We start from the raw sequence: 8,267 nt of genomic DNA, 5'->3' as shown, positions 1-8,267 counted from the left end.
AGAGTTGTAAGTGCAACTCTTGCATGATTGTCAAGGGTATAAGGGCTGAGTTTTGCAAGCACTTTTAGGATTAAGATAAGGTCAGTATGAGGAGTTTAGAAGTTTAGAAATTAGCCTTTATGTGCTACTTGCTTATGTGTTTAGGAGTTTAAGTATGTAGTATATATATATATAGTTAATAAATCATGCCATGCCATTATGTGACTATGTGAATTAGGTGACTATGTGGAGTATGTGAATACATGATTATGTTAATTGTCTTTCATATGTATAAATGAGCATGTATACCTAAAATTAAGTACGTGTAATGACTCTTATAGCGATAGTTAGCTAATAATAGAGTATTAGGTTACGTAACTAGAGAATAGGCGCGTGTAATATAAATTAGACTTAAAATGCCGTTTAGTGACGAGGTTAATATAATGTGTAGGTTCCGAGGCGAAAGGAAAAGCTCGTACCATCAAGATTGAATAATCTCAGAATCTTGCAAAGGCAAGTTACTACATCCTTAACTTTACAATTGTTGCAAATATATGTGCACCCGTGAACTCATAAATCGTTATGAATATTTAGTTGCGATAATCACCATACCTATTATGTTCGCAAATACCTTGACATAAAAATTCCGATCATACTCACTACACCATATATGGCCTACCGCAATGGTATAAACGTGAGTGTTGCAAAATTATGTTGCATTAAAGTCACTAATCCATACCTACCGCAACGATAACCATTCATGTCCGTTCGATGTTGCAATAGCCGAATATATGTGTTGCATAGAGTGTCAGTATAATAATTATTTATAATATGACAATAAAATTTACATAAAATAAAGCTCAAATAAGTTTAAATGATAAATTGGAAAAATGTAATATATTAAACATAAAAACACTAAATTTTGGAATACAAATATTATTTTTTATATCATCTCTTTAACATAATTAATTATATTAAAAGAAATAATTTTGAAATTAATTAATTATGAATAAAATAATAATACTGTAATTGAATTATATTTTTAAACATATAAAATATTTATATTTTTAAATAATTAAGAAAATTGAAAATAAAATGAATTATTAAAACAAAATAAAAATTTGATATGTTGTGTGCTCAAAAAGCAAGCGGCAAACTTTCCCCCCTGTTTCATTTGAGTTAGTCATTCAGCACAGAAACAAAACTCTACACACTCACACTGCGCCTTCGTTGAAACATCCTTCGGCTGCTAAAACTCAACTCTCCATCAAATACACCATCTCCGCTGCTCAAACTCACCGGTGATTAGGTAAAATCGGGAACCTCTCCCCTCAAAATCAACTCTTAATTAATTAGGGTTTGGAATCAGGCCTTCAATCGGGAGTTCAATTGAGAGCTTCTTCATTCCGCGGAATTAGGGTTTTCCGATTTATCATTCCTATCCTACATTTTGTTTTTCATTTTGCTTTTCACTTTAATGTTCTTAATTTTGTGTCTTTATGTTTCTCAGGGTTTCAATTGAATTGGGGCTTCACTGGAACTAGGGCTTCAACAGTGTTTTAATTTAATTGCAACTTCGATTTGCTTAGATATAAGGTACAATCCGCGGTTATCCTCTACTTTTAACTTTAAATGTGTGCTTTGTTTCAGATTTTATATATAAATGCATGTTTATCTTTGTATCTTTGTTGTGATTTGTGTTCTATGTTATGTTACCCATCTCTCTGTCTCTCCCCTGTGTCCCCCTCTGTCTCCCTCTCCCTCTCTCTCTCCCCTTTGTTTTGTGATGATAGATTGAGTATGTTTATGTTTATGTTTGTTGGTAATAGATTGTATGAGTTTGGGGTTTGTTGGTTTTGTGATGTCAGTATTTTGTGTGTGTGTGTGTGAGAAAAAGAGAGAGGAGGGGAGGGGGAGAGTGAGACAGAGAGGAATAGAATTTTGGACCTTTTTAAATAAGAAACTGTGTCACTGTTTATGAGTGCGAGAGAGAGAAGGAGAGAGGGGGGGATGTTATGATTGTTAATTTGTGGCTAGTTATTTCTGTTTGTGTTATCGAACTGAAATTTTTGGGTTGATTGCATTGTCTGGAATTATAGTTATGTTTAAATTTGAGTTCATTAATCTTGTCTTATTTACATTACGAAGCCTGATTATGTAGATTCGAATCCAATTATGATTTACATGCTTAAATCATGGATATGTATTATGTTTGCAAACATATGTAAGTTTACATACAGATCTCTTTCTTGTGCCCAAATATTTCTCTTTCTTGTTCAATGGAGTGACTGTCACCTTGCTGGTGCACTTGGATTGCTCAGGATTCTAATTTATAAGGTTGTTTACTAGATATATGCATCTATTATTCTATAAAATTATGATGTCTTCTGAAGCATATGAAGTATCATTGGTATGTAACAGGCATATGAGAGAGGCAAGACGTCTATGTATGTCCATGAGCGAAAAGCTAGCATAAGAGATTTTTATGGTTAGTAAGCCTTGGAAAAGGATATTAGAACTGTTTTTTTTATGGTCAGTAAGAATGTGTTAGGTTGCTAAAACAAGCAAAAGAAGAACAAGAGCAGAGAATCCATGAAGCTTTAACAGGAAAATTTAATGAATGGGAAAACCACAATATATAAGCTTGAAAGTGAGCTTCTAGAGCTCCAAAACCAGGTCTAGAAAGTTAAAGATAATGATCCTATTTGTATTAATCCTGGTGTTCATCTGAAGCTGGTGTTTTTATTATTTGGTGCAGGTTTGCCTGCACTTTTTCTTCTCATATGTCTTGCTATCTACACATGAAAAAGAATCAGTGACTATCTCATATTTTCTACAGCCTTTTGTTGTTTTCATGTTCTCTTTCATGGTTAATGCGAATTAGTACATGAAATTTATTTTGCAGAGAATGATGACAGAAGACCAAAGTACCTCGGCTTTTTAAAATATTTGTTCCAAGTATATTGATTGTGATATTAATTAAGTATTTACCTATTGCTTTTGTTTCTCCATCCAGCAAAATATACAAAGTTTGTTTGATGTTGTGGTCCATGCTGTTAATGAAGATTATGTGGAAATGGCTCAAGGATTTCACCAGGCTTGAGTTTCTTGCTAGTGGAACAGATGACTCCTATTGCCACAGCCTTGGAATCACATATCATGCACTTCATTTATGTATGGAGAAGGGTGTATTTTAGAGAAAAGGCTAGAGAGCACAGGCTAATTGTTGTTACTTTTAGTTGGTTTTGAATTGTTAGGTAATTTGATTTGGTTGGATTTGTTATGAAATTTGTAAGAAAGAATAGTTTATTGGGATGTTTAATATATAAAGAGTATATTTTCAATTTCTTTTAGAATAATGTTGCAAACATGGGACTAGCAAACAGGTGTCCAAACATGGGACTAACATGTGGGATCCATGTGGACCTAAAAAGTGGGACCTACAGGTGGGACCCACAAATGGGTCCCGCTTTTTTTTTTTTGAAATAAGGTCTAACGTAACATAAAATATTTGTTGCTATAAGGTAGTCAGATGTTGCAATAGCGGTCTATTGTGACAGAAAAGCCCGTGTTGCAGTAGGTAACCATAATGTTGCAATAGAAGCCTAGGGCAACATCGAAAAAAGCAACTTAAATTTTATGTTGCAATAGCCCATTTTCGGGCTATGGCAACATATTTTGGGGTTATTGCATCATTTTTTTGATGTTGTTGAAGGCCATATATGGCGTAGTGACTAGTACCTTCCTTTCAAATATATCCTTACACTTGTACCCAAAATGTTAGATTCCCTATTAAAAACTTCCAATAACACCATGACATGTATACTTTCATAAATACCGAATAACACTTGATAGAATTGACTTTCTTTTGACTTTGGAACTTATCCCCTTAAGTCCAATATGCGTTGACACATTATTAGTGAACTTGAACCCTTTTGCCATATTTCAATAAAAGATGATATAAACCTTTTTCCGGCATCCATGTTATAAATCAAAATGAATTATAAAATGTTTTCTTTAGTGATTTGGACTAGACGCAAGTCCTTTTCACATATTATTAGGCTCACATATAGCCTAGGGATCCCATTATATTTGAGAACCCAGCGCGGTTCGGGATTACTTCGCGGCTGATCACCGGCTGTAATCCGTAGCGTCCTAAAATGAATTTTGATGATGATATGATTATAACATGTTGCCATATTGCCACGATGCCATGATTTCTATACCATGATTATCCATGTGTTTTGCCATGTCCATTCATCATATTATCATGAACCTTAATGAATGCTTTATCATTTATTCTTAAATTTGTTTCGGACACCTTTGATATTATTATGATGCCATGTGTTTAGGACTGTTAGTACTTGCTGAGCGTCTTTGCTCATGTTCTCGTATTTAACCCCTTTTACAGCTAGCAAATATGGTACGCACAAAGCAAACAGCACGTAAATCGACCACTGGCTACGCAGAGAATTGTTTAAGGGCGAAGGTAGCATATATGATATAAGCGGCTTTCGCTATTATGTTTTGTACTAGTTAGATGGGCTGATCCACACTCTGAACTTATAAGATCTTTTGGGACTTTATTTCACCTTTTTGGACTTGTAATTAACTAAAGGTTACCCTTTTGGGATTTAAATTATGTAATCCTAATTTCCGGATTTATTATTTATCTGTCTCTTGTTCATATTATATCAATTCGTGTGTGTGTGTTGGTTTGGGGCGTGACAATGCATGCCATGTTCTAAGTGTTAAAATGATAGTTTATGGTGTGTATGATGATATCTAGTAGTAATCAGTAGCTATTATGTGAATACCATGTTGATATACTCAAAAATTTGCTCATATATGCTCCCTGAAATTCTGCTCTGTTTTACCTCTATTTATGCCTCGGTTTTGTGTTCTTGGATGGTTAAAATTGGTAATATCTTGCTTTGTGTGACTAGTCAGTAGGTGTATGAATATTGTAGAAAAGGATTGTGGCTTGGTTTGTTGGTTTTTGGTGTTTGGAAGGGAGTTAAGGTGGAAGGAGTCACACACACACCATGGCAGATTTTTGCACCTTAGAAACCATGAGAAATAGATGTGTCATGCTTAGGCCCTCATAGGCCCAAGTCTCCTGGAGTTGGGACTTGATGTATACAAGTCTCCAGTAGCCATAAAAGTCACAAAAACCATCACTTACCTAGATGCACACACACATCTTTGAGTATAGGGCAGAACAGGGCACTTTAAGATTTATTGTGTCCTTGAGTGGTTAACACCTTGTCATTGATGAGGCCCTCATGGGGCCTTGATTTAGTTGAACTTAGGGAAGTATTAGGAAGCTATTTGAGTCATTGGATTGGTGTAGTGAGTGAGTTTAGTGAGTCTCAAGTTGGTAAGTTCATGGCAGTCCCCACAGCAGGGCAGGGTGCTCTGTGCCAACTTTGCTTAGAGGCCCAAGGAGGCCTGAGTAAGGCCTTAGTGTCATTCCAAGTGCACAACTTAGATTTAAGTCTTAAGTATCCAGTAGAGTCACAATTTCACCAAGGCACATAGTGGAAACACTTGTTTTTGCCAAAACCCCCAAGAGGTGCCAAACTGCCAAGGCAGAATGGTCACTTTGGTACATTAGTTTTTAAGGACCTATATAGGCAAGGCCTTTGAGTCATACCACTTCATAATTTTAGTTTAAGATTGTGTCAACCTTTAGGAATTGGTTTGGAGTCAATACCCTAAGTGGAGATGCCTCATTTCCACTAAAGAACACAAGTGTCACACATGGAGTCACATTCTAGTACCAACTTAGGATGCATTGCATTTGAGTGTGTCATCAGTGAGGCCTTGACCTCATAGTGAGTTCATGAGTTAGTTTTAAGTCATATTAGAGAGTGCAAGTTAGTTCAAGTCAAATCACTTAGTGTAGATGCATTCTTTTACCAAGGCACCCAAGTGTTGCCAAGGTAAGCATACTAGTGAGTCATTTAGGTTGCACTTCACTTGTAAGTCTTGGGTAGTGGGGCACTAGTGTGCCTTACTATTAATTTGTTAATTGGAGGTCAGTAGGGTATAGTTAGGAGGTATTGGTCTTAGGCCTTATGTGCTACTTGAGTAAATGCTTAATTGACTTAGGAATAATTAGAGATTATTAAGTGATATAAGTTAAGTAACAAAGTGCCATGCTTTACTTGTTATGTGCATTACTTGATGATTATGTTACTTGTTTTAATTAAGTTTAAATGTATATTTAATATATATGTATATATATTATTTATATATATATGTATATACATTTATACGCGAAAGGGTAGTTAGTGACGAGGATACTATTAATTATAGGTGCAAGTAGGAGGCCAGGCAAGGAACCCCTAGAAGCATCTATACAAGAGTGCAGTAAGCTTTGTCCAGGCAAGTGAAACTTTTCCTTTATACTTGCTTTATAATTGTATACCCTGTGAATATTGAATTACTGTTTATTTAGGATTGAATTACCTCATTACCCCTTGTGATCATGACTTTGGATTCCAATAATACCCTTAACACATGAATTACCTTTTTCATATGTTATTACCCTACACCCACATGATTATACTCCAATAGTCCTTGATGAATAATGAGAACTTGATACCCCACATTAACCTGAATTATCTCATTTGGAACCCTGATCTTAATAACATCCTTTACTTTTGAAAGATCACTTGTATTTTGAAAACATCCTTGCTTATAACTTGTCTTTGATCAAGACCCCTTCTTTTGAAAATGATTTGATTTGAAATGACCTTAAAAGGAATTGGATAATAATTTTATATTAAGACTGAGGCGCCAGTCTATTATTGCAGCATCAGTAGCGGGGAGCCTGATGTCTGTTTATGGCCAATGTGTGCCGAGGATCCTCCCTGGTTGAATCACTTTATGTGGTTCGGAGCTTGGTGTGGGCTGATCACCCCTCAATGCTCGTAGCGCTGTGTGTTTCCAATTCCAATAAATTGATATCCCACATTGCACCTTTACTTGTGTTTATACCTTGTGATATCCGTTGTTGCTTTTGCACTTGATATATTGCATATTGTGAACTGTTTTATTTACTGTTTTCACTTGCTGAGCTTTTTGCTCATATATATTGTTGTTGTTATAACCCTTCAGTGAAACCCGAGAATGGCCCGTTTCAAGCAGACCGCACGTAAATCCACCTCAGGCAACGGGATTGCTTACCGCCGTATGATGGGACAGGTTGGGAACTCGTAGTTCCCTAGTTAATTTCTTTTGAACTTTTGGGATTTAAAAACTGTAGTATGACTTAGACTTAATTTGGATTTCTATTTGGGTTGTAATAACTTTAGTTGTTGTTCATACTCATTCCTGGTGATTCCGGGATTGTGGATTAGACTGTAGATTAATCTTTATAACTCTGTAGTTTAATTATATATATCGATATGCATGCTTTAGTCGGTTATTTAAGTTGGGAAATGAAAGAGTTGGCCAAGCAATTGCAAGAATTGTTAGACAAAGGAGTTATAAGGCCGAGTGTATCCCCGTGGGGAGCTCCAGTTCTTTTTGTGAAGAAAAAGGACGGAAGCATGAGATTGTGCATCGACTATAGAGAATTGAACAAGTTGACAATCAAGAATAGGTATCCTTTGCCTCGAATCGACGACTTATTTGATCAACTCAAAGGAGCAACTTACTTTTCGAAGATTGACTTGCGTTCGGGATATCATCAATTGAAGATTAAGCCGGAAGACATTCCAAAGACCGCTTTTAGAACTCGGTATGGGCATTACGAGTTTCTAGTTATGGCATTTGGATTGACAAACGCACCAGCCGCCTTCATGGATTTGATGAACCGTGTATTCAAGAAGTATTTAGACAAGTTCGTCATTGTATTCATCGACGATATTCTCATATACTCGAAATCTGAAGAAGAACATGCTGAACATATGAGGATAGCTTTGGAAACATTAAGGAAGGAAAAGTTGTATGCGAAGTTCTCAAAATGTGAATTTTGGCTACGAGAAGTGCAGTTCTTAGGGCATATTGTTGGAAGTGAAGGTATTCGAGTGGATCCAGCAAAGATAGAAGCTGTGATGAATTGGGAAAGGCCGAAGACCCCAACTGAAGTTAGAAGTTTCATGGGATTGGCCGGATATTATCGAAGGTTTGTGAAAGACTTTTCGAAGATTGCAGTACCGTTGACAAGATTGACTCGGAAGAATGAGAAGTTTGAATGGACCGACAAATGTGAAAAGAGCTTTCAAGAGTTGAAACAGAAGTTAGTCACCGCTCCAGTTCTAGCTTTGCCAGATGAT

The 8,267-nt window shown here is 36.0% G+C and overlaps 1 long non-coding RNA gene across 1 annotated transcript; it reads left to right on the top strand.

Annotated features, from left to right (window-relative positions):
* The first annotated feature begins 1,019 nt into the window (after positions 1-1,019).
* LOC135150248 (uncharacterized) lies at positions 1,020-3,344 on the top strand. Its single transcript, XR_010288550.1, has 3 exons — positions 1,020-1,288; positions 1,490-1,575; positions 2,996-3,344. It is a non-coding gene; the product is annotated as an uncharacterized LOC135150248 (long non-coding RNA).
* Positions 3,345-8,267: the final 4,923 nt, after the last annotated feature.

Source organism: Daucus carota, chromosome 2, assembly GCF_001625215.2.
Source record: "Daucus carota subsp. sativus chromosome 2, DH1 v3.0, whole genome shotgun sequence".
In the NCBI taxonomy this organism is placed as follows: Eukaryota; Viridiplantae; Streptophyta; class Magnoliopsida; order Apiales; family Apiaceae; genus Daucus; species Daucus carota.
Note: the sequence above shows the minus strand (reverse complement) of the source record. Positions and strands in the feature narration are given on the sequence as shown.